At 41.1% G+C, this 26871-nt stretch overlaps 1 protein-coding gene and 1 long non-coding RNA gene across 2 annotated transcripts in view; one reads left to right on the top strand and one right to left on the bottom strand.

The window, feature by feature from the left end:
* Positions 1 to 26871, bottom strand: part of PRIM2 (DNA primase subunit 2) — a 388757-nt gene that overhangs the window by 340605 nt on the left and 21281 nt on the right. The gene's annotated exons all lie outside the window — the stretch shown is intronic.
* LOC112622734 lies at positions 8730 to 11632 on the top strand. Its single transcript, XR_003119017.1, has 3 exons — positions 8730 to 8773; positions 9411 to 9632; positions 10357 to 11632. It is a non-coding gene; the product is annotated as an uncharacterized LOC112622734 (long non-coding RNA).

The following is a 26871-nucleotide window of genomic DNA, read 5'->3' as shown; positions in this document are numbered from 1 at the left end:
GCATGATCTCAGCTCACTGCAAGCTCCACCTCCTCCCAGGTTCACGCCATTCTCCTACCTCAGCCTCCCGAGCAGCTGGGAATACAGGTGCCCCCCACCACACCAGGCTAATTTTTGTTATTTTTTTTTAGTAGAGACAGGGTTTCACTGTGTTAGCCAGAATGGTCTTGATCTCCTGACCTTGTGATCCGCCCTCCTTGGCCTCCCAAAGTGCTGGGATTACAGGTGTGAGCCACCGCGCCTGGCCAGAATCTTTAATCTATGCTAATAAACTGACACTGATTCTGAATTCACATCTTGGTTCTCTGAAATCAACTCATTTTCCAAGCAGAAGCAGGCTCCAACACTCCCTACCACCCCACGGCTTCTGCTGTGTTCCCAAGATACTCTGCTTGCCTCCAACACATTTAACTTTAAATGTGTAACTGCATATAAGACTTTTCCCACTGAATTGTAAGTTTCTTGAAGACAGGGACTCATTCCATCTCCCCAGCATCCAGCATTGTTTGACATATATGAAGTGTTCAATATATATTTGTAGAGTAAATAAATCTCTGTCCTTCCCTGAATGCCTAGCTGGGAAGTTCAGACAAACAGCCTGGATACAGAATTTGCCTGCCAGACACCTAAACTCATGAGGGCAGATTTTGGGCTGATTTGTTCATTGCTGTGTCCTAGAACAGTGCAGAGCACAGAGAGTTAATAAGTATACGTTGAATGAATGGATGGACCTGCCCCTTTTGAAAGGATACCTTCCCATCCCATATCATCTGATTTTCCCAGCAAACACACTCTCTGACCTCAGGAATGCCTCTCAGCATTCCCTCTTCTTGTACTGAGTCTCTCTGATGGTAACTTCTTGCCCAAAACCACACACCCACTGGAACTCACGGGCCTGCTAGTTCCTATTCTTTGTCCTTCCAAGTTGATCTTCTCCTTCTTCCTCTTCTCCTCTTCTTCTTCCTCCTCTCCTTTTTCTTCTTCTCCCCCATGTTTCTTTGACTTATTTGAGACATGTAAGAAAAAAAAAAATCTTACATTTCATATGTCATTATATCTTTTTTAATTTTTATTTTTTGAGACAGGATCTCACTTGGTCACCCAGGCTGGAGTGAAGTGGCGCAACCCTGGCTCACGGCAGCCTCAACCTCCTGGGCTCAAGCCATTCTCCCTTCTGAGTCCCCCGAATAGCTGGGACTACATGCATGCACCACCACGCCCAGCTAATTTTTTTGTTTTTGTTTTTTTTTTTTTTTAGAGATGGGTTTCACCATGTTGCTCAGGCTGGTCTCGAACTTCTGAGCTCAAGCAATCTACCCGTTTTGGCCTCCCAAATATATCATTACATCTTAATGATCACTTCTTCATCTACCATTCAGCTTACAAATTAAGATAGTACCATTAAAATTGAAGCTCCTATATATGTCTTTCCACCAATGTTTTTCCCTTCCTGAAAGTAACCACCACCTTTTCTTTTTGACTATTATATATGTATTTACATACATATGTATGCATGTGTGTGTGTATATATATGTATATGGTATTGTTTTATAGTTTTTAACTTTGTTTTTGGTTTATTTTATTTTATTTTATTTGAGACAGAGTCGCACTCTGTTGCCCAGGCTGGAGTACAGTGGCATGATCTCAGCTCACTGCAACCCTCTGCATCCCGGCTTCACACGATTCTCATGCCACAGCCTCCCAAGTAGCTGGGATTACAGATGTGAGCCACCACACCCAGCTAATTTTTGTGTTTTCAGTAGAGACAGGGTTTCACCATGTTGGCCAGGCTGGTCTTGAACTCCCGACCTCAGCTGATCCACCCACCTTGGCCTCCCAAAGTGCTGGGATTACAGGTGTGAGCCACTGCTCCTGGCCCAGTTTTTAACTTTTTATTAATTGTATAATATTCTAGCATGCTACTGCTACTTGCTTATTTTCTTTCTTTGTTCAGTTCTATACTTTAGAGATTATCCATGTGGAAACATGGAGCTCCAGTTCCTTCCTTGTTACTGCTATACAATATTTCACTATATAAAATATGACAGCTGATTAATTCATTTTGCTACTAATTGATGTATAGGTAGTTTTGCATTTTTGCTATTATGAACACCATTGCTATGGACATTTTTGTTACCCTTTTGGTGGGAGTGAAGGGGTTCTAGTTGGCTCACTGGGAAAAAGTCCAATTCTATTTTTTCCATGAGGACTCCAACAGAGCCAGCACTCTCCAGCCACTGTAGGCCCAAGAACTCAATGGCTCAGGAGATGTCAGCTGTGTTGGGCTGGCAAAGAAAGTGGAGAGAAATGCATTTAAGTTGCTTCTTTCCAGAAATTCTGTCCAAAGTCTTGACTTAAAGATGACACGAAATTGTCCTGTTATGTTTCTCCAGCAGCCTGGCAGTCTAAGTGTAAGGCTGAAGAAAGCAAATATTTGGATTCATTCAGTAGTAACTGTCCAGTAATAACATAATCTACTTTTTTTGTTTGTTTTTTTGAAACAGAGTCTCACTCTGTTGCCCAGGCTGGAGTGCAATGGCACAATTTTGGCTCACTGCAACCTCCGCCTCCTGGGTTCAAGTGATGCTCGTGCCTCAGCCTCCTGAGTAGCTGGGATTACAGATTAGCTCCACCACGCCTCGCTAAGTTGTTTTGTATTTTTAGTAGAGACAGGATATCACTCCTGGCCTCATTTGATTCACCCACCTTGGCCTTCAGGCCTGAACCACCGTACCCAGCCACATAGTCTACTTTTAACTCTACTTTTGCTTGCTTAACTTGAAAATTGGTATTTCATCTGCTTGCATTTTTTTGCACTGTTTTTGACAGAATTTTTGATCTACATCTTATCCATTCTGAGATGATACTGAAAGACATCACATGTATAAATGTGTGGGGAGGGGCCGGGCACGGTGGCTCACGCCTGTAATCCCAGTACTTTGGGAGATCAAGGCAGGTGGATCACGAGATCAGGAGATGGAGACCATCCTGGCTAACATGGTGAAACTCCGTCTCTACTAAAAATACAAAAAAAAAATTAGCCGGGTGTTGCACCACGGGCCTGTAGTCCCAGCTATTCAGGAGGCTGAGGCAGGGGAATCACTTGAACCCAGGAGGTGGAGATTGCAGTGAGCTGAGATCACGCCACTGCACTCCAGCCTGGGCAACAGAGGAAGACTCTGTCTCAAAATAAATAAATAAATAAATAAATAAATAAATAAATACATACTGGGGGGGAATTGCCATATTTATATATATTATATATATAATATAAATCCTTGTATTGCCTCAGAACCTAGTGCATCAGAGTTCTTTTTAAAGCGCAATTTAAAAAAATATTGAATGTAATCTATTTTTCTACCAAGAATGTTAACTTTGGCTCCGAGGTAGCATTTTTTTCACCTTTTATGCGTATTTTGACATCATGTGATATTTTAAAAGCCATATTAGTCCTCTCAATATATGAAGTCTTTACATCTTGAAGCTCAAGTTATAGAATATTTTCTGTGTTTTTGGCTCTAACATGTAATATTCTTATATACTACAGGTTACAAAATGTTATACAGTAAAGTAATTGGAGCACCACCTAGTGGGCATTCTGGCTACATTTCTGATTTGAAGGGAACAAAACGTGGTTTCTTGGGAACAAAACGTGGTTTCTTGCGACCAAGGAGGAATGTGACCAGGAAGACATGTCCCCTCCCTTCCGCTGGAGACTGAAGTAACAATTACGTAACTCATAGACCCTTTCAGCCACCCAATACTTTAGGAATGTGCTTGGAGCTCTTCTAAATCCATCTCACTTGAACTGCAAAGCCAGAAACAACAGCCATTATTCCTTTAAAGCCCACAAAATGCTGAGTAGATTAAAAGGATTGTTTCTGCTCCCATATGCTCAACGCCCATGGCTCAATAACCTTACTTTTACAAGAACCCAGCAACAATGATTTCATTTTGAATGAATCCATGATCTTCTGTGCAACATAGTTAAATGTAACCAGGCCAGGATGGTGGCTCACCCTTGCAATCCCAGCACTTTGGGAGGCCAAGGTGGGAGGGTCATTTGAGGCCGGGTGTTCAAGACTGGCATGTGCCACCATGCTTAGCTAATTTTAAAATTTTTGTAGAGACGGGGTCTCGCAATGTTGCCCAAGCTGGTCTTTAACTCCTGACCTCAAGTGTTAAAGTGATCCTCCCACCTCCAACTCCCAAAGTGCTGGGATTACGGGTGTGAGACACCATGCCATGCATGTCAACCATTCTTATTTATTCTGCTTTTTATTTTCCTGGCTTCTCTTCAGCACTCTCGACCATTCTTTATAGCAATGCTCCCCAAATTTTTTCATGCGGTATTGCTCATAGAAAGTGATAATATTAGTATAGTGCTGGACTAAATGGATGAGGTTGCTCAAGGTTTTATGCAGTCTCTCAAAGAGATGCCACTGGGATTGAGCTCACTTGCCCAGGACAGTAACCTGCTTCTCAATGTATCCTTTAATGGTGTCCTCTTTTGCCAGTCTTACTTGCCCACTCCCTGATCATGCCTCCTGGGATCACCTCTCAAGTGAACTACTTGCACCCAAATTATTGCCCCACCACAGTAAATAATGAATACCAAAAAAATGGCAAAATGGCAATAAAAGTAATATCCAAGCAAAGTGAAACTTTGTGCCTCAAGCTTTGCTCTAAAACATGTATCAACCTCTTAGGTAAAGCAATGCATTGATTAATTAATGAAGGCAATTACTTAAATTCTGTGCTTCACTTTGCATGTGGAGGCACTGTATGCATTTTAAGAACATTTTTAGACTTATATCAAGACATTTGTCTTTCATATGTAAAGAACTAAGCTACAAAAGTTTTAATGACTTCCCAGGTCACATCTTTAACAGTAGAAGTCAAAATAGTTAAAATTCATTGAGCATGGCCGGGCGTGGTGGCTCAAGCCTGTAATCCCAGCACTTTGGGAGGCCGAGACAGGCGAATCACGAGGTCAGGAGATCGAGACCATCCTGGCTAACATGGTGAAACCCCGTCTCTACTAAAAAATACAAAAAACTAGCCAGGCGAGGTGGCGGGCACCTGTAGTCCCAGCTACTCGGGAGGCTGAGGCAGGAGAATGGCATAAACCCGGGAGGCGGAGCTTGCAGTGAGCTGAGATCTGGCCACTGCACTCCAGCCTGGGCGACAGAGCCAGACTCCGTCTCAAAAAAAAAAAAAAAAAAAAAAAATTCATTGAGCATTCACTATATGCCAGATTCTGTGTGAAGTGTTTTTCACCATCCCACTAATCATCGTAACTTTATATTATTTTGGATGTTAAGATACCCACTCCACAAATGAGGAAATTGAGCTAAAAGAGATTGGTTCCAAATTGGCACTGATCAAAAATTAAAGAGAAAGCTTTGAACTAGTAAGTAGAGAGAAGCTGTGGCAATATAGATTATTTTTATGCTACAAAATGTTATTCTAATAAAGTCTACATATACACTCAAAGTGAAGTAGAAGATCAGGACAGGTAATCAGATAATTCAAATGCAGCAAATTACTCTTTTTCATAGCAATTCATGAAGAACATATTTTGCTGAATTATCCACATGGTTAAATGAAATCTGCACTATATATTATATGTTTTACTAACCTCGAACTTGGTCTTAAACAAATCGTCACTTTGGTCAGCCATATAAGCAACTGTGGTTGCAAAAAAATTGTCGAGCTGATTATTTGATTAGGTAAAATTGAAAACTCTGGTATTTTTAGAGTTGACATTAACATTTCAGTAAAATGAGTTCTTCATTCTTGACTCTGTAGGCCGTCTGGGTTTGTTTCCTAGAGACAGAGATGATATTTGCACCCAAAATCTAAATACAGAGAAATAATCTTGAGCAAATGGCCAAGTTTTCACGTTGAGATGCTTAAACACATGAAGCTGCCCACATGAAACTTCTGTCGTCTTCCATAAAGACTTGGTTTCTTCGTTTTATTTATGTTGACTCACGTTGCAGCTACTTTATATTTAGAGTAAAATGGAAATTCTTCCGTATTCTACACAAAGCGAAGCAAATGGCAGTTTTCCTTTTGTTTCTGGGTGTCTTATTTGTTCAGGCTCTTTATAAACAGCCCTGAGCTTGGAAATTAGTTAGGTTTTGCTGTTTTTTCATTCTCCTTTTCTTATAGTTTAAAAATCAAATTGTCTGACTTTATTCTACTTTCACAAGAGTGGGCAAGAAGCCCATTTCCTGCTAATGATGAGGTGACCGTATTTTGACAGTACATTAAAGAATAGTTGGATGACATACTGGCAGAGGAAAGTCAATTGAGGAAAAAAGTGTACTCAGATTTGGGAAATGAGTCAGTGTCTAGGAACCAACTGCATTTAACACACAAAATTTGCTCCAAATGAGAAAATTGAAAATCCTTTAAGAGAAGCTGCATAATAAATATTTCTAGAGTTGTCAGGCATGGAATTCTTTACAAAAAAAATTCTGTTTAATTGCAGTGACATCAATTTCTGGGCTATCTCTAGGATAAATTGATAGAGTACTTAAACTAAAACACATAAATGAAATCACTAAATGCATTCAGAACTGTTCCCTAGAACTGTCAAAGTCTACCTGCCTAAGTGTGTTCAGTAAGTGGTTGAGCGTCTACCGTAAACGAAAGTGTATGGAAAAATAACCCAAACCTTTGGAGGAACAAAATTAAAATGGCACATATCAACATGGCAAGCTAGCAACAGATGCACCAGAGAGACTTTATATTAAAGAGCTGACTTGAAAAAGATATTCAAGAAATCAATATTTCTCCACTTCTTCAGCTTAATAATTAAAGTCATACTGTCCCTTCTCCTCCCCAAATAAAACGTAAGAGTCGAATGAAAGAGGCTGATACAGACAACCTGATGGCCTTGAAAATGCTGCATAATGGCCTGAGCATTTGCCCACATGGTTCAGTAAAAAGATCAAGTGATGTCTTCATGAGAGATTAAGCTGCTTCCCCATGGACATCCAGGTCAAAAGCAATCAGGACTATTAACAATCTAATTGTTACTAATGATGACATTCATAAACATTTTATAGCACTGTACAGCTTACAAATTGCTTTCACATACATTAATCACATGACTCTCATAACAATCCTATCAAGTAGGTAGAACATATATTACTATTACTATTTTACCGAAGACACCACAATCCAATTTTCTAGATATCCCAGTTTTCTCTCCTCCACCCGTTACTGAGTCTCAGTCTCCAAACTGTACATACTCAAAAGTTTTTGACACCTTTAATCCCAGCACTTTGGGAGGCCGAGGTGGGCGGATCACAAGGTCAAGAGATTCGAACCATCCTGGCCAACATGGTGAAACCCCATTTCTACTAAAAAATACAAAAATTAACTGGGTGTGGTGGGGCACACCTGTAGTCCCAGCTACTTGGGAGGCTGAGGCAGGAGAATCGCTTGAACCCGGGAGGCAGAGGTTGCAGTGAGCCAAGATCGTGCCACTGCACTCCAGCCTGGCGACAGAGTGAGACAAAAAAAAAAAAGTGTTTGACTTTTACAAGCCTAAATCACCCCTCATCACAGAGGCTGCAACTGTTTACCAGTTTATACATGATAAAATGATGGGGCTGACTCTGTCGTTATATTCTGTGAAATAATGGGTTGAGTATTTAAAGTGATGATGAGCACTCCAGGAACAATGAAAAGGAGAAGAAAAATCAACGTGATAAATCAGGAGGCCAAAATAAATGCACATCACTCCCCTGATGACAACCGGTTATTAAGCAAGAAAGCTATCACAAAAATGAAATTCATGGCTTGGTGTCATTATAAATACACACTAAAGAAGGCTTCAGGTACTGCACCACCCAACACTGCAGAAAACACTAAAATACTTCCATAGCAACTATCACTAAGGACATCATTAGGATGCTGAAAATGTAAAAGAGGAAAAAAGAGCCAATAAATGGGGACAAACAAGATTATTTCCCTGGTAGAATGAAGCCCATTGTTCACTCTCAAAAGACATAAATATTTAACCACCCAAGGCAAGCTATAATCAGCTATTTCAGTTAGCCAAACCCATCTTCCTGATATATAGTGTTTCCAAAAAATAAAGGAACTCACAAATGCATGTACCAGGCTGGTGGCAGCATTGTCTAGTCTAAAAGATTAGTTGTGAGTCAGGAGGGGAGGGTGTAAGCCTCAGCCCGGTCACTTAGTACCTATCAAACCTATTATGGGACATGTAGGTATTGTCAGGGACACGAAAGTGAATCAGAAATAGATTCTGTCCTTGGGCTTTTCAGTGTTATGGGGGAGATAGATATGATAGATGTCAAAAGAGAAATAAGATTGTTGCTATTCAATTTTAGAATCTTATTGCAGGGTGTTGTGGGTGGAAATGCACCCCCCAAGAAGGTATGTTGAAATCCCAACTCTCAGGACCCCAGAATGTGACCTTACTTGGAAATAGGGCCTTTGCAGATATAATCAAGTTAAATGAGGTTACTAGAGTGGGCCTTAATCCACTATGACTGATGGCCTCATAAGAGAAGAGAATGCCACGTGGAAACAAAGACACACAGGGAGAAGATGACTGTGCGACAACAGAGGCAGAGATTGGAGTGAAACAGCTGTAAGCCAGGGAACACCAAGGATTGCCGAGAGCCACCAGAAGCTGGGAAGGGGCAAGGAAGGACTCTCCCTACAGCTTTCAGAGAGAGGATGGCTCTACCAATGTCTTGATTTCAAACTTCCAGCCTCCAGAACTGTGAGAGAATAAATTTTCGTTGTTCTTGGTATATTATAACCATAGCCCTAAGAAGCGAATACACAGGCAAAGAGTAATCTCATCCTACTGGGATTAGGGTCAGGTTTCTGGTAAGAGATGACATATAAATTGAACTTTGAAGAACTTATACCATCTAAATGGTAGGAAATGTGGTTTCCTATTTACGTGATGATAGTATTCATCATCTGTTGAGAATCCACCATGTGCCAGGTATTGCACTAGGAGTCATTCATATATAAACGGATTGGACTCTGGCTTATATACAGAAGTCATCTAGACCTCACCTCCCTCCTTGACCCTCCCCCTTCTATCCCACAGTGGTTGATATGTATAAAATGTTTAGTTTAGTAAATAGAAGAGGAAGATTGGTTTGGGGGCTGGGAGAGCTGTGAAGGGAAGAGGGGAAAAGGGTGAAGCAGAGGGCAAAGCATCTATTCCCTTTCTGACCTCCTTCTAGAAAGATGGTGGAAGCAGTTTCCAGAACCTCTATGAGTTGTTTTGTTTACATGTGAAATCAGCTGAGGAAATAGTCAAAGAGACTCTCAGAGGCTCTAGGCACGAGCCCAGCATATTTGGGGCTGAGCCAGGGAAGGACATTCTCCTCTCTGCACCACAGAGGCCAAATGGAGGCTTCCCAAGGACAAGACTCTTTGGGAACACTAAGAGGCAACACCCTTGGCATGGGCTATGTTCTCATGATGGACAGTGACCCTGGAAAAGTTTCAGCCTTGGCAAAGCCTCAGCAAGTGGCCCTGCAAGCAGAAGCTGGACATGTGGAAGCTGGGGCAGAAGCAAAATAACAAGGCAGAAGACCATGGCAACCGCGAAAGAAAGACTAGTGGGCAGGGGAACTTATTCGGAAACTTCTAGAAATAACTGGAAATACTTTGAAGGGGGTTCATTTCTTTCAGTCAAGTAGGAAGGGGATTTATGCCATAAATATTGGTATGTGAAAAAAAGACAACTGGCAGATGAGGCCCGGAACACATGGGTCAGGCACAGATTTCTAATATATCCAACTGAAATTCATCATTATCCCCTTTCCACTTTACCAGCAAGAAAACTGAAGCTCGGGAGGTTAAATAACTTTCCCAGCCAGTAACTCTGTAAGTGACTGAATCGGAAATAAAACCATGTCTGTCTGCCAGTAAAGCCAGTACTCTTTCTACTATACCACACTGTTGATCTGGGCAACAGTAGGGAAAATTTGACACTTGCAAGGAGCTTGGAAAAGAACACAGTAGGTCAGGGTACTAGCCAGGGTCCTGGCAGAAAACAGAACTCTAGCCAAATTATTCACATGAAGGGACTTTAACAAAGATACTACTGACATAGCTGTGGGCAGGATTAAGGGAATTAGCAAGGGATGTTGAGACACCCAGAGACCAGCAACAGAAGGAAACCACTCCTAGAGAGACCTAGTGAGAGCTGGTGAGACCTACAGCCACAGAAGACAGGCCACCAGCAGGATCTATAATGGTGGAGGGAGCCTGCCAGAGAGTTGGCTCCAAAGCAGAGAGGGAGTGGGGAAAAATAACACAACCTTTCCTTTTATCTCCCAGTCTCCTGCTGCCACCACCATTGGCTGCGCCCCCACCTGGAAACCAGCTATCAAGGGAGCCTGGGGCAATAGGTGGCAGGAATCAGAGACTCCTGGAAATAGAAGAGGAGGGAGGACATTGCCATGGAGAGCAGAGAAGTTGAGGCCATGTGCTAGGCTTGTCCTCTTTTGCTCTTAGATTTATTCTCTGTCCCCACTCTACCCTGTTCGTATCACAGAGAATTACTTTTTCCTTGTTCCTTTGCCCTCTGGTTTCTGGGTCAGTTCAGCCATTGGATGGCCCGGAAGAGAGAGCAGAAAGGAAGAAGCTGGGTATTTCTCCCCACTTCTCTCAGCTTCAAGTATTGTCTCTGGCAGCAGCCATCTCTTCTATGGACCCAGCTCTTGCTCCAAGAGTTTCTGTGGTTCCAGCTTCTCCCTGGTGGCCTGGCTCCTTTTGTCCCTTAAGCTTTAGGCAGTGGTAGTAGCTTTCTGCTCTTGATAATCTCAAGGATACCTTACTCTCCCACTTTAGGCTTCTTACCTTTGTCATCTCCTGGTATTAAATATCTTCTTTAAAATATCAAGAATATTTAGAATCCTGACTGATAGAGGAAACTCTCACATGGGAGAGCCTCAACCTTCCAAGAAAAGCATGAGGGGAATGAATATAAACATGACTTGCATATCAAAAATATGGAAAAACTTCCATTGAATCTGTCACTGCTGTGTGCCTATTCCCTCTTCTCACTGGGGCCACCAGTCCCTCAACCACCAGTGTTCTGGTCCACTTTTTAGCCTGGCTTGCCCTTCATATCCCTGGAAATCATGAACAATCATATCAGCAATATTCTATTAGAATTCTTGATTTTCCTGCTGACTTGTCCTTCTGCTATAGGTATTCTGTCAGTCCCTATCCTTAAGTACAATAAATTATCTATTTTCTCTCTTCCTGTTTTTTTTGCTGGACAAAGGAACACTACCTGGCCAAAATTTCTTCTCCTGGGATGTTTGTCTGCCCTGTTACTTATATCCCTTGTGCCCATTTCCAACAACCATGCACCCATGGCTTTACCCAGAGTCCCTGGAATCTTTTCAGGTTCATGTAAACTTAAAATTTATGCAAAGGAAATCCACTAAGGATTGGAGACCAAAAAACAAATGTATGACATCATGCTATAATTTCACACACAGAGAATTATTTTAAAAATGGAATGGGTTCATAAAAATGAAATAAATTGCTGATATGTAAAACCCATCATAGAAAAATCAGTATGTTATTAAAACGGTTATTCATAAAATAATTCACCACATTTTTCACTTTAGAATACCAAACCCCCACCATGCATTTGGAATTTAATTCAATTTACAAAGTTTCCATTTGCCCACAACTCTTCAGGACCACATGCCTTTTCCAACTCAAATATATTTCAAGGTCCAATATCAATGGTTTAGATATATATTAAGACATGTCAGACAGAGATTCTGTCTACTCCACTATATGCTTTTGTTTTTGGAGCTGGGATGCAGTTTAATCTACTTGTTAAACACAAAGATGTGGTAGATTGCATTATTGGTTCTGATTCTTTCCTATACTGTATCTGTGCCCTTCACCATTGACTTTGGAGTCCCTCTCATGTTGAAGGCTAGATTTCATGGAGTAGTTATTGAGGAATACTCTTGGAAACAGCCATTTTAAGGGAGTGAGGGAAGCAAGATTGACGCAGAGAAAAATGGGACTAATTTAGTTGCAACCCAGGCCTCACCCAATCCTATGGGAAGCTCTGATGCTAGGATAGCCCTTCAGAGATGTCTTGAATTGAGGTAAGGGGTCAGACCTCATACTCATATCTGACTAGTCTTTGGATATGGCTTGACCATGGGGGCACCCTTGGGCAAAGCAGTGCCCTTCAGCTGAGGACAATTCCTGGTGGGCAGTGGGATGGGGACTCCAGGGTGAGGGTGGAGGTGAGAGGATGGGAGTCAGTGGACTTGGTGAGCCATCATCAGCAAGCAATATTCCTAGCAGCTGATAAAGTAAGTGCCTTGGTTCTGGAAAGGGACCAGGAAGTGCACCTCAGCATCTACTACATTCCACAAAGGTGAAGTATATCTCAGTTGGGCACAGTGGTGCACACTTGTAGTCCCAGCAATGCAGGATGATCCCTTGAGCTCAGGCATTTGAGTACAACCTAGTCAACAGTCAGATCCTTATCTCTTTAAAAAAAATGAGGTGTGTCTCTTTGCTCGTTGACGTTAGGCTCAGCCTTGTAACTTGCCTTGACCAATAGGATGAGGCAGAAATTAGTGCACCAGTTCCAAGCCTAGGCCTTGAGAGACCTTGCATATTTCCAATTTTCTTCTTACACATGTCCAGGGTAACCTGCTGGTCCCAGGAGGAAGATGAGAGGCATATAGAGCAGAGCTACCCCAGCCACCTAGCCTAGCCCAGCTTAAATCAGCCAACCCCAAGATGACTCATAGATCCTACTGGTCTTGTGTGATGTGGTTTGTTATGCATTGATAGCAAGTCAATACAATAGGCTCAGACTCAAAAGTAAGGTCTGTTCCAGTGCCATGTACTTCTGGCTTGTGACCTACTTGTGACCTTCAACAATTTTCCCAACCTTTCTTCTAAACCTCAGATTTATCCTCGATATAGAAATAATCATGTCTGCTTTATGATGTTGCTATAATATAGCCATGTGTTTACCATGGTACATGGCAACTTAGAAGCACTGAATTACTATAAGTTATGGTCAATATTTATATTATATTTTATTTCTAGGTGCAAAAATCCTGTAACTAGAAGATATTGCTGGCAAAGGGAAATAACAAAACATAGGTCAGTCTCCATTGCTTTCCCATCCTTGAGGCTGCTCCTATCCTGCTCTCTGCCCTCCAAGAGTCTAAGGTCTGGGAGTGGAGGAGATGGTAGAGTTGAGTCTAGCAACTATAGGGTAAATTGGAGTATCAGCCCTCTGAGTTCTAGGACTATTGAGCCAAAGATAATATCAGATGGAAGAGGGAAAAAAGAACAGGGGATAGATACCCTTAGTCTTACTCTGGCCTTTTTCTGTGGGTTCTAGGCTCTTGGGCTTTCTTAACTTTGCATAAGATGGTGTCCTAACAGGTCAAGAATGGCCTGCAGTGGAGGGGTGAGTGGGTTGGGTTGGGGGCTGGGGGGCCCTCACTGTGCAACCACTTCAAGCATTACTGTAGGTGGAGAATTTTCACTTACTGAAACTCTACTGCCAAGTTTTGGCAGGGTGCTTGGCTTTTGTTCTCTTCCTTTTAAAGCTGACAAGGAAAAACAAAGTGCAGAAATAGTGTTAACCAAATAAAGAGACACTATGCCTTTTTTTTAAACCTCATTTGCGTCAGAAAATCCATTCCCAGATGAGCCATAACTAGACAAGACTGCACATATCCCACATCTTACAAGAGAAAGTTTTATGGGGAGCCCTCATATTTTACGGGTTCAAGCCATGGTTCTAAAGGGAGTTGAGACTGAAAATCTTCACGTCTCTATCTCCAAAATCTTAATGGTAGCACTCTACTCCCAATTGTTACGTTATTTCATTTTAAACATGGGTGGAACTCACAGTCTAATGTCTTGTTTCTTCACTTCCCAAATTCCTAAAACAGCTACTCTTTGTTTTTAATAGTGCTGGGGGAAAAAAAAAAAAGAGAGAGAGAGAGAGGAGAAAAAGGAAAACAGTACATTCCTGAAACATTACAAAAGACCAGCAGATGAGAATCAAATGCAGCATACTGGAGAGAATCCTGGGGAAGGACTAAGGCAGGGCTGCTCAAACTTGTGCTCTGAGACAACTTAACAAAAGAGGAGGACAAAACAATAACCCTTGGGATATCTAGAAATATAAATGAAAATGAAAATAGCTAACATTAGGGAGCATTCACTATGAATCACCCACTGTTCCAACATTTAACATATACTTGTCATTTAATTCTCATGATAACTCTATGAGGCAGATGATATTATTCCCATTTTACAGATGAGAAACTGAGACACAAAAAGGCTAAGCAACTTGCCCCAGGGCACACAGTTAGAAGAGGGAGGAGCTAGGTTTCAGTCTTGCCCCAAAGCCTATGGTTTCAACCACAGGTTGCCATGAGTAGTTTACCACCAGTTCAAAATTCCATTAAAGTTGTGCCTTAAAAATGCCTACAGTCCAGGTGTAATGGCTCATGCTTGTAATCCTAGTACTTTGGGAGGCCGAGGCGGGTGGATCACCTGAGGTCGGGAGTTCGAGACCAGCCTGACCAACATGGAGAAACCCTGTCTCTACTAAAAATACAAAATTAGCCGGGTGTGGTGGTGGGTGCCTGTAATCCCAGCTATTCAGGAGCCTGAGGCAGGAGAATCGCTTGAACTCAGGAGGTGGAGGTTGCGGTGAGCCGAAATTGCGCCATTGCCCTCCAGCCTGGGTGACAAGAGCAAGATTCCGTCTCAAAAAAAAAAAAAAATGCCTACAGATATTTTATTCTGTTTCATAGTACTTTCTTTTTTCTTTTAAGATAAAAAATACTTCTTTCAAAGATTTTCATCTACATTTTTCAGTGTCCTGCTTTCACTTTCTCTTCAAGTAAATCTTCAAGGAGAACTCTTGCTTCAAGAAGGTACATCAGTTGTTTCTTGTGTGCCCAGATTGAGAAGCACTGGCCCAGGGTGACTAGCTGGCCCAAGAAAAACAAAAATACCTATGTTATATCTGTCAGAATTAATCCGGCCAATTAACCAAATAGATAAGAAAGATTAAGTCCCCCCCAGCCCCGCAATGTCAAGGCAACTGAAACTAAAGGGTTGTGGCTAAAATGGAATTGAACAAAATAGGTTAATTGGGTAATTTAGCAGTAGGTAGGAGACTAGACTAGCACACCAGTTAGACAGATGAAATTCACCATGGCTACACTCAAAATAAGCATAAGCCTTGAAAATAAGGCAGAGCATCTGATGAGCAGGATATTTTTAGTTTGGACTAAGATGTAAGAACGTGTGTGTGTGTGTGTGTGTAAGAGAAAGAGAGAACGAAAACTTGGAGAAGAAACAAAAGTCTGCTTTTGTTAGAAAAAATAATGCAATCCAATGGAGATAAAGCACAGAATTTAGGGCCAAATAAATCATAAGTTAGAATATTATATCTAATTCTATATAATAATGTGACTTGAGTTATTTTATCAAGTCTAAGACACCGTAAATGATAACATTCATACAAATTTCAACGATTTAAAGTATTTTTAAATTTGATCTTATAATGGAAGAAATACAATAACTATTGCCAATTGCGAAATGAAGATAATACATAATATAGCCCTGCAGGGTGATGGTGAGGGGTAAATGAGGTAGCATATGCCTGACATATGGTAGGGCCTCAGAAAATACAAGTATTATTATTTCTATCACCTTTGGCCAAAAACAAGTTAATTGTCTTTTTCCCCCAAATAATATTTTATTTTTGCTGTTTTGCTACACAATTTTACATTACAAAAGGTGCAGGTACTTACCTCATCACAACCGTAATCAGTATGCTGATGGATAAAGCAAGACAGTATTTATCCTTCCAAGATTTTTCTATGCTTGTACATCTAATGTGTGTGTGTGTGTGTCTAAATTGCTTTTAAAAATTTGTTTGCTCGCATTTGAGCCCCCTTAGGGCATTTCACACTGCACTGTGTAATAGATAAAAACTCACACTAGAGGAGACATAATTCATTAATTCTCTTTTTAAAAAGTGCTTGGTGCTATCAATGAAATGAATATAAATTATGCCATTCCTATACTTAAGGGCTTAAAAAAGTCTAGTAGTGTCTTATTCATATTTGCATCTGCCATAACAGCCTTGAAGATTTTTATGATCATTCTAACTAGATGTTCTCTTTCCTACCTTTACAAGTTCATGAATTTCTGTATTATGCTTATGATTTAAATGGGACATGGCTGCATACTGTGGTTATTTATGTTTACATCTTATCAACTTTATCACTCCCTCCCCAACCAGTGTAAAAATGGAAAAGGCAGGTTGTGGCAATGACCCAGCATTGATCATTGGAAATAGGATGGAAATATAGGGATGCAAGTAAATTGAGAGTAATTCTTTCTTTTTTTTGAGACGGAGTCCCACTCTGTCACCCAGGCTGGAGTGCAGTGGTGTGATCTTGGCTCACTGCAAGCTCCGCCTCCTGGGTTCATGCCATTCTCCTGCCTCAGCCTCCCGAGTAGCTGGGACTACAGGCATCTGCCACCACGCCCGGCTAATTTTTTGTATTTTTTTAGTAGAGACGGGGTTTCACCATGTTAGCCAGGATGGTCTCGATGTTCTGACCTTGTGATCTGCCCGCCTCAGCCTCCCAAAGTGCCGGGATTACAGGCCTGAGTCACCACACCCGGCCCAATGGACAGTAATTCTAATAATCAACTCTGGATTCCAGGCAGTATAAAGAAGATCTAGAAGCCAAGAAGAGATGAAAAGGTGAATTAAATAAAGAAATCGAGGTGACCAAACTGTTTCCGGACCAAGCCGAGGGTCAGGCTCCCTATTCTTGCAGCCCAGTAATGAAGAGAGTTTATTTTTGTAACTGGGTACAAGGAAAAGACCTGGAAAATATCGCTAGGCCAACTCCAAGTTACAAAGTCTTGCAGAGCTTATATACCTTCTAAGCTATCTGTCTGTGTGTTAGTGTACATTCGTCTAAAGACGTAAGTGATTAACTTCTTCTAATCCATAACTAAGATCTGAATCCTGAAGACCTTCCTCTGGAGCCTCAGTAAATTTACTTAATCCTAATGGGTCCAGGTGCTGGGTGATTACCCTTATCTTCTCTCTTGCTAAATCATGGAGGTTTGGGGAGTTTCTTTAGACCCCCAATAAACTTGTTTGTGGAGGTCTGGGGAGTTTCTTCAGACCTCCAATAAAACTTGTTTAATCCTAAATGGGTCCTGTTAAGAATTCATTTGTTATCTTGTCACACTTCAAGGCCCAGGAAAGGCCTGGGCAAAACTTTTGGTGGGCTTTTGTTACATTCCAGCCTTTGTATAAGGGCACGGGCTCTATCAGCTTTTAATATTTAACTTGGCCACTCCATCAGTGCTGAAACAGCTGTTCCAGAGGCCTGTGTTAGTGAGACCTGGCCTGCCACAAAACTGTCCTTGTGCTCAAAGAACAGGTGAAATTGTGGTGACGAAGTGTGAGAATTGGAAGGAGTGGAATTTAGGGTTACAGAGAAGTTGGAGTAGCAAAGGAAACAGTGGGCTTGTTGCCATAATATCTTCCAAAAGTGTATATATGTGGCGACTGGGCTGTTAGTTGGAGAGTGCATGGTATAGGTTATTGCCAGGGGTTGCAAAGGAAGTTGAGCATTTTCATCAGTAATGATGTAGAACAATGTTTCTCAAAGTGTGGTTGCCAGATCAGCAGCATGAATGTCACCTAGGAACTTGTTAGAAATGAAATTCTAGGCTCTACTCCAAACCCAGTGAATCAGAAATGAGGATGGAACTCAGAAATCTGTGTTTTAACAAGCCCTCCAAATGATGATGCTCACTAAAGTTGGACAACTGTTGGTTTAGAAGTTGTAGTGCAGACAGCTGAACAACAGCTCACCACCTAGCCATCATCATCACCACAACAACGTCATCACAGCAATGTCTTTGGTAACCTGTGAGATTGGGATTTCAATTAAAGCCAAAAACTAGAAGGAGCATTAAGGCTAAGAAGCAAAAGGCAACTTTTCCACTTTCCAACTTTCTCTGGAGGCATAGAGAAATCTGTTTACAATAGCACAAGGGTTTCAGAGGCAGCCCTGAATGTTGACTCTCCTCCTATCCTAAGTCTTTGTGTGGGCTCAGACTTCCTTGTTAGAAACTAGAGACAGGAGAATATAGGGAGAGTAGTTGCGTTAATAATTATAATATCAATATTTCATAATAACCATGATTACACTATTGATAGTTTTATATATATATAATTAGTAACCGTTAATCCAGGTTCAATCATAAAAACCACCAAGAGGACGAGCTCCATGACCTCAGTGCAGAGGGTGGGAGCAGCCCTCTGCACAGTTATAGTACCAGGTAGAACAGATAGAGTCACATGGACTAATGATTTTCCAGTTATCCTTAGACTTAACCAAAATCAGGCCAGTAGCATATTAACAAGCCCACCAGATCCAAGAAGCATTAAAGTTTCTGAATTGGGTATAAACTTTCTGATTTATAGACCGTAGTTTATAGTTTTGCACTCATGATCTCCTCCTTGCTCTGATCCAAAACCTTCCAAAACTGCCTCTGAGATCATTTTCTAAATGGAGCTACCATTTAGAGATACCACAGATCACTTTAGCCCTGATTACGCTTTGCCCCTAACTACTGTTTTGTTTTGTTTTTTTTTTTAACTTGCACGTTGTTTTTCTCAGGAAATTGAGGAGGGGACCCTGAAACTCAAACAACTGGGAATGGTGCCTACAGAGTTAATTATAGTTGAACACTCTCCTTTCCCTGGCTAAACTTCAGCTTTGTTCTTGGCTCTCTGCACTCCTGAGTCACAGGAATGTAAACACAGGGAACCTCCTCCTCTTTATCTTGTCTGTTTCTTTCAATGTCGCCCTTATTCTAATATTTCTATTTCTAACAACTACTAAACCCAATACCTTTCTTTCCTTCCATAAACAGATCTGCTTTCTGATCAATACAACCCACAGTGGAAAAGGCAACAGGATGAGATGAGGCATCCGTAATGAGAGGTTCAAGGATTGAAAAAGAACAGAGCTGCAGTGAGAATGCCAGTTTGGCCAATTCATTAACATGCATGTCAGTACAGAGTTGCAATTAAGAAGGCAAGAGCGAGGCCGGGTGCGGTGGCTCATGCCTGTGATCCCAGCACTTTGGGAGGCTGAGGCGGGCAGACCACCTGAGGTCAGGAGTTCGAGATCAGCCTGGCCAATATGGCGAAACCCCGTCTCCACTAAAAATACAAAAAATAGCCAGGCGTGGTGGCATGTGCCTGTAATCCCAACTACTTGGGAGGCTGAGGCAGTAGAATCGCTTGAATCCGGGAGGCAGAGGTTGCAGTGAGCCAAGATTGCGCCACTGCACTCCAGCCTCGGCAACAAAGCAAGACTGCGTCTCAAACAAACAAACAAAAAAAAGAAGGCGAGAGCTTGGAAACTCAAGAGGCTACAGTTCCAAAATTAGATTAGGTGTGTGATCTTGGAAACAATAATAGTAACTATCTCATAGGCTTGTTGTGGGATTAAATAATGCATATAAAAGTGAATAGCAGAGTTCCCAGTACATAGTGAGCCTCAATAAATGGTAACTCGGAGTTTGCATTTCTTGTGAGTAAATGACACATTCTGTAGACCAATTAAAGACAATGCTCATCACAGAATCAAGAGATAAATGAAGATTTCCTTCTATAAACATACATGTATTCCTGAGGAAGGAGAGATTATTAAGTTTTTGGATAGGATTAAGAAAGGAATACAGTCAGCATTATATTGTGATTAATTCAAAGGGCAAATAAGACATAGTCTTCATCTTCAATGGGGCAAGATATGGAGTTTGAAAAGCTGAAAATTAATGCAAGGCAACTGTACAAGCAAGCCTAAAGATTGCTTGATCGATCGAATCAAGTCATGAAGGAATTCAGAACTCAAGAATAATTAATTAAGAGTGTAGTTAATTAAGGGCATCTTCACCAAACAGGTGAAATTGGAAGGAAGTTTACAGTTGAATTTTAGAAGGAAAGTTGATAAGCTACTGTAATAACCTGGATGCTGCCCCTAAGAAAGCAGGAAATATGCATTCTGATGAGAAAATAATAAAGCTGGTGGGAAAGAAGAAGACTGGATGATTTTCTTCAAATATGTGAAGATCTAATATATGAACTAAAAATGTCTGCTCGAGTAATGTATCTTTTAATGGGATCTGCCCAGCTCATTTCCCCTTCTGTATAAATGGCCCCAACCCATAAGAATGACTACTGCACCTGTGTTTGATGTACGTAACTTGTGCCTCCCCAGTGTCAAGGGAAATCATCTGATCCAAGCTAGGCAGTCAGATTTTGTCTTCTAGAAATTTGAGACTGATTCAACAGAGGAGTCAAAAACCTAGGGGATGACTGATCCACTAAATGAAAGAGACCTGAGCCACCAAATGACTGCACAGGCAGAGAACATCCCTGCCAACCTGCATTAGACAGACACAGCAAGAAATGAACCTTTGGCCGGGCGCGGTGGCTCAAGCCTGTAATCCCAGCACTTTGGGAGGCCGAGACGGGCGGATCACGAGGTCAGGAGATCGAGACCATCCTGGCTAACACGGTGAAACCCCGTCTCTACTAAAAAATACAAAAAACTAGCCGGGCGAAGTGGCGGGCGCCTGTGGTCCCAGCTACTCGGGAGGCTGAGGCAGGAGAATGGCGTGAACCCGGGAGGCGGAGCTTGCAGTGAGCTGAGATCCGGCCACCGCACTCCAGCCTGGGCGACAGAGCCAGACTCAGTCTCAAAAAAAAAAAAAAAAAAAGAAATGAACCTTTATTGTGGTAGGCTGCTGAGATTTGGGAGTTGTTTGTAACTGCGGTTCACCTACCTCAACTAATACAGTAAGTTAGAATATATGTCACCTCTAAATATCTCTTCAAACTTTAGATTTATTGATAAAAGTAAGATTTTTAAAAAAATCTTGTCTATAAATGATCTGTAAATGGATCAAGGAGAGAAAGGAAATGGAGGCATAGAACTCAAGTTACAAATCTGACACAGAAATTTAGCTTCAATGTAATAGGAGCCTGAGTTTGGGGGCAGGAAAGAAACAGAAAAGAAGACATGGCTGGGAGGAAGATTATAAGAGAGAAATAAAAGCAACCACAGGTTGAGTATCCTTCATTTGAAATGCTTGGGACAAGAAGTGTTTCAGATTTATGATTTTTTTCAGATTTTGGAATGTTTGCGTTATATCAGTTGAGAATCACAAATCTAAAAACCCCAAATTTGACATGCTGCAGTGAACATTTCCTTTGGACATCATATCGATGCTCAAAAAGTTTTTAATTTTGGAGCATTAAGGATTTGGGGTTTTAAGATTTGGGATGTTCAACCTGTAATTCGATGTGATGAGTGAAAAGGGGAAGGAGTCAGATACTACTTCATCTTGTACCACTCCTTGCTTGCCCACCAAGTTCCTGTTGCTTTCAGTATCTTGAACCCACTGACCCATCCCCCACCTCAGGATATTTACTCATGCCCTTCCTTCTGTCTGCAATTATTTTACTCCTTGTTTTCATGTGGCTAACTAACTGTTGCCTATTCTGAGGTCTCCACACAAATGTCACTTTCAGAAGGTTGTCCTCCTTGACTCCTCAATCTAAATTATGTCATCATGCTTTTCATACCCCCCGATTTTTCTTTCACAGTATTTATTATAAGTTACTGCTTAATTTGTAGTTTTATATATCTATATCTATGTAGGCATTTGTTTATTTGAAGTCGATTTGTTCACTTGAATTATAAGTATCATAAGGATAGTGGTCATGTCTCTTTTATTTCACATTTTATACCCAATGCCCAGCACAGTACCTGACACTAGTAAATACTTAATACATATTTTCTCAGTAAGTGAATGAATAAACTCCTAGATTTCAAATCTGAAGCACTAGAAAAATGACACATATTGTCTGAATCAGTGTTCACATATTGGAGAAATACCAGTATTTGTAAAATCAAATAATTAAAGACTTAGGGAATGAAAAACCAGGCAAGGAACATCAATTGTCTGGTGCAGTGTCCAGGCACACAGGACTAGGTCAATAAACAAACAATTGTTCCATTCCTCCATCTCTCAGGATGTGTGCTCCAAACCACCAGATGAACAATCTAAGCCACTGTGGAACTTGCACCAACACAGGAAGATACACATTTAGATACTGGTCTTCCCAATAGCAGGAAGGCCAAGAACTAGTTCAGGCAGAGTGTAGTAATGCCAGGGGTGTCAGGCTCATGGCAGAGCAACACCCCACCTTGCAGTCACAGTATTCCATTTAAATTCTTCCCTCAGGTCTAGGTCCTTAAACTCAGTGTGCTGTCTCCAGTCTCCATCCAATTTGTAGCTCCAAGCCTTTGACCAGCACGTTAGCATAGGTATTCTTTTCTTGTTTTTTGTTTTTGTTTGTTTGTTTGTTTGTTTTTGAGACGGAGTTTCTCTCTTGTTACCCAGGCTAGAGTGCAATGGCATGGTCTCGGCTCACTGCAACCTCTGCCTCCCGGGTTCAAGTGATTCTCCTGCCTCAGCCTCCTGAGTAGCCAGGATTACAGGCATGCACCACCACGCCAGGCAATTTTTGTGTTTTTAGTAGAGAAGGGGTTTCACCATGTTGGTCAGGCTGGCCTTGAACTCCTGATCTCAAGTGATCCACCTGCCTCAGCCTCCCAAAGTGCTGGGATTACAGGCATGAGCCACCATGCCCAACCTAACCTGGGTATTCTTTATGTCACATTAGATAACCTATAACCCATCTTGGCAAACCTGACCCTACTTGGACTGGGCAGTTTTATGCTGTGCTTACCCTCAATCTAAGCTAGTCTAAGTCTTGAAACAAGTAATCGGACTAAAGACTTCTTTCTTCCACATCTGACCTAATATTCATAATAAAGAAAAATTGCTCTGCAAATATGTAGGGGGAAATATGCTTTTTTACAGAAGCAGGGAAGGAACGGAAGAGCTAGTTCAGATTTTCACTCCTTACAAAATGTTCACATTATTACATGCAAGCATGTCACATCCTAGAAGCAAATGTTTTGGGAGAGGAATTATTTTTAAAATTTTTTGGTGTCATAGTCTAACCTTTCAAATTTTCATGTTTTCGTAATTGTCCTTTGATCATGGTTCAAAGCTAACTAAATCTTTTTTTTCCCAGTATATTAAGGTGGCTTCAAAAGTGGGGCAGTGAGGTGGCCAGCAGTTCTGCAGAGAACAATATGCTAAGCAAATTGACACGTGTGTTGTTCAATAAATTCTGTTATTTTGAAGTAATACATTAAGGATATTAAACGGAAATCACTAACCCACTGTAAGGTACGTTTCAAACATTGCATTTTATCTCAAACTGCTATTGAGGCAGGAGAATAGGGTCTGGAGCCAGGGAGCCTAAGGCTGATTCATGCTGACTGGATATCAGAGGCTACTCCCTTTTCAACCCCTCCTTTTGCCGAGGGGAAGTTGAAAAACGAAAGTACCTCTGACTGGTCCCCTCCTGCAACCAATCAGACTAGTTGTGGGCCTACTCTTCATTCTGATTGGTCCGCTCCAACAACCAATCAGACTGGTAGTGGGCCACTACTTTATTTGCATAGAATGAATGAACCAATGGGAAACCTCTAAACAGTATTTAAACCCCAGAAAATTCTATTACCTATGCTCTTAAGCTACTTGCTCAATCCGGCTCCCACCCTATAGGTGTACTTTTGTTTAAAATAAATCTCTGTTTTTGCTGCCTTGCTTTGTTTATGGGTTTTGTTCAATTATTTGTTCAAAACACCAAGAACCTGGACAACCATCCTCAACCGATAACACTATTAAATGAAAATTAAAGGAGTATAAGACTGAATCTAATATTGCTAGCAAAAGACAATTAAGTAAGTTAACAGGTGTGATTTATTGCTCTCTATGGCTAGCAAAATGAACTTGAAGATCTCTTTGTAATTTAAAGAAGTTGGCTCAATTTCAAACTGCTCCTACCATCTGTTTCCAGTGTTAACTTGCTGGGTGCCTGGGTACTCTTCTTCCTTCACCAACTCTCTGCCATTACAATTCAAAGTCACATGTAAATACACTTGGATACATCTGGTCATGCCACATGACTATGTAACATGTAATCCAAGATCTTATGCACATTCCTTAATTCCTCGCCTGGTCTCATTTTGATCATTGATACCTGATCCAATTATTTTTTGGCTAAATTCAAAATTCTAAAGCAAACATTGAATTATATGCTATATTAACTAATGTACTGTACTCAGTGTCTTGATTTTTCTTTAGTCTCATTATTTTTGGATTTCAGAATGAAACTCATGCTTACCCACTAGCTAGGGCTACAGATGTATCCAGAATGACAGAGTTTATTTTTAAAAGCCCAAATAGTAGGATTCCCTTCTAGGGGAAATCCTTTGAGTCATACAGAAATTAGTTACCAAAGGTTTCCAGACCATGTCAAAAGGAAACCTCAAGATTCTTTAAATTACTACTTGAAAATTTGTAGTGTCCAAAATGACAACCTAAGATAGGATTTTGATAGTGCCATGAAACACCTTCTCACACAGACCAACCACATAGAGAACATTTTCATCTCTTCTGCAGCACCTATAAATGTGAATTTATATTATTTCAGCAGTTTTTGCTATTTCTCATGGGTGCCTTTGACATTTATCTAGTGCTCAAAATATACCAAAAATAATTTTGCTCTGAATAAGCCTCAACTATAACTCTGTAATTTATTTCATAATACTTTTTAATCTTCCTTCAAAGCTTACTCGTTGATGGATAATTATTAAGCACTTTTCAAATTCTCAAAATTATGTGTGGTATAAAACAGAGCCTTGAAATTTGACAAGCCCTAAAACTCATTACAATCTATCTAGGCCTGAGAAATGATGAATAATCATACACAACTCAGTCAATGTCACCGCTAGATGTAATGGCAATGAAGGAAGGCTAGCCTGAAAGGGATAAACCTAGTTGCCCAGCCGTGTAGGAGAGACAATGGATACCCTAGGTACAGGCAATCAAGAAATTTTAAGTCCAGGGAGATCATCTGGGACAGGAAGGAGCACATGAGTACTCTATGGGCAGATGCAGAAACTGGCAGGTGAGAGAATCAGCAGGCAGTAGAAATGGTTATCTTGATAGACATTTACTCAGCTCTCCTTGCAATGGTGGGCTGCGCCTCCCTGTTCGAGCTGGTTGGTTATCACAGTGTTCTCTCTTCTCTCACCATTCCCCATTCACTTGGGTACAGGCATGGATTTATTAAACAGGCTTAGTTAGTCATAGTACCTACACCCTGATTAGTGCATCGGGGGTAACTGTGTGCTCTGGGGTTTTGAATTGTTGCAACACCATCCTGTCTTTCACTCCTGCTCCTCCCCCACCACAGATAGGATGGCGTATCTCCTGGAGACTGGAGAGGAGCTATTGGTAAGAGTTGGGCCAAAAGAAAACTGAGCCACTTTCTCTTTTCAGCTAAAGCACTTCTCCAGCTGTATTTCACTAACATCTTAGGAAACTTAGACACTAGCGTAGGTAGAATAGTATTATTTCTAGTTTCATAGCCATTTTCTGTTGGCCTCTGGGAGTTTTTAACTTCCCAGAGGTTATACAGGAACAAAGTAGTATAAGGTACATGTAAGTAGTTATACAGGAACAAAGAGAGTTGATCCCTTTGAAACATAGACCAAGGAAACATAATATCTTCTCCCCTATAAATGGCCTGCAGAACAAGTAACACAGGTTTCTATAACACATTTTGTTAACATTTAAATAAGTTATGGGAAGGAATCTTAGAAAAAGAGAAAATAAAATAGTAATTTATAAGGAACTGGAGTTTCTTTACAGTGTTGAGATATATGATTTGTAGATATATAGACAAATAGATGGTTAGAGATGAATGTGATACAATAAGTGAGCAAGCACAAAAATAATAGGTCTGTTGGCACAAAATCAGAATTAGATTTGTATGTTTTCCATGACTAGAGTGACACTAATCATCTAATCTTTCTCAATAATTTGAAAACTCTAACTTTATATTAAAAATTCAATGTGCTGCCATTTTAAATCAGGTAATCCAAGTGCACTCTCATATCCCAAACCCCATCCCCTGCACTACCCCACCACCACTCCCTCCACCTCCACACTCCCTCCACCTCCACACTCTGGCACCAGAACCTTTACATCTGCAGGGACTCCTGATCTGATCATTATGTTCTTACTGAGCTATGGTTTGATCCCTTCCTTTCCAGAGAAGAGGAAGTATTTCTGAGTGGATAGCAGTTATGCCAGACCAGGAGCTTAGACTATCAAAATGCTATCTTAGGTTGTGCTCTGTCTCTAAGAGATGGAAAAAGAGAATCTAGGCTCAAAACACACAAAATTGAAACCTGAAAGGGGGAAGATAGCAAGGCCTAAGTGGATGAAAGGTGGACATGAGTTGCAGTTCCCCGAGCTAACTTGGTAATTTAGTTACCAAACCTCAGACAAAGGCTACCTGGTGAGTTTACTGGCCCCTCCAGAGATGGCAAATATAACTATCCCATAAAGTCTGTAAGAGGTAGGCAGGGGTGCATCATGGGTGTATGATCTGTTCATTCATGCACAGCCTTGCACTCAGAAAGACCTACACTACCTTGGAATAATTAACAATTTTATCTTTGATCTTGTGTTTTTAGCTTCATATGATAGGACGATGGAGCATGCTCAACAGCAGCATAGACATCATCGAGCAACCTGGCATCCTGGTGACCTGGC

Source organism: Theropithecus gelada, chromosome 4, assembly GCF_003255815.1.
Source record: "Theropithecus gelada isolate Dixy chromosome 4, Tgel_1.0, whole genome shotgun sequence".
In the NCBI taxonomy this organism is placed as follows: Eukaryota; Metazoa; Chordata; class Mammalia; order Primates; family Cercopithecidae; genus Theropithecus; species Theropithecus gelada.
This window is presented reverse-complemented; position numbering and strand designations above follow the sequence as displayed.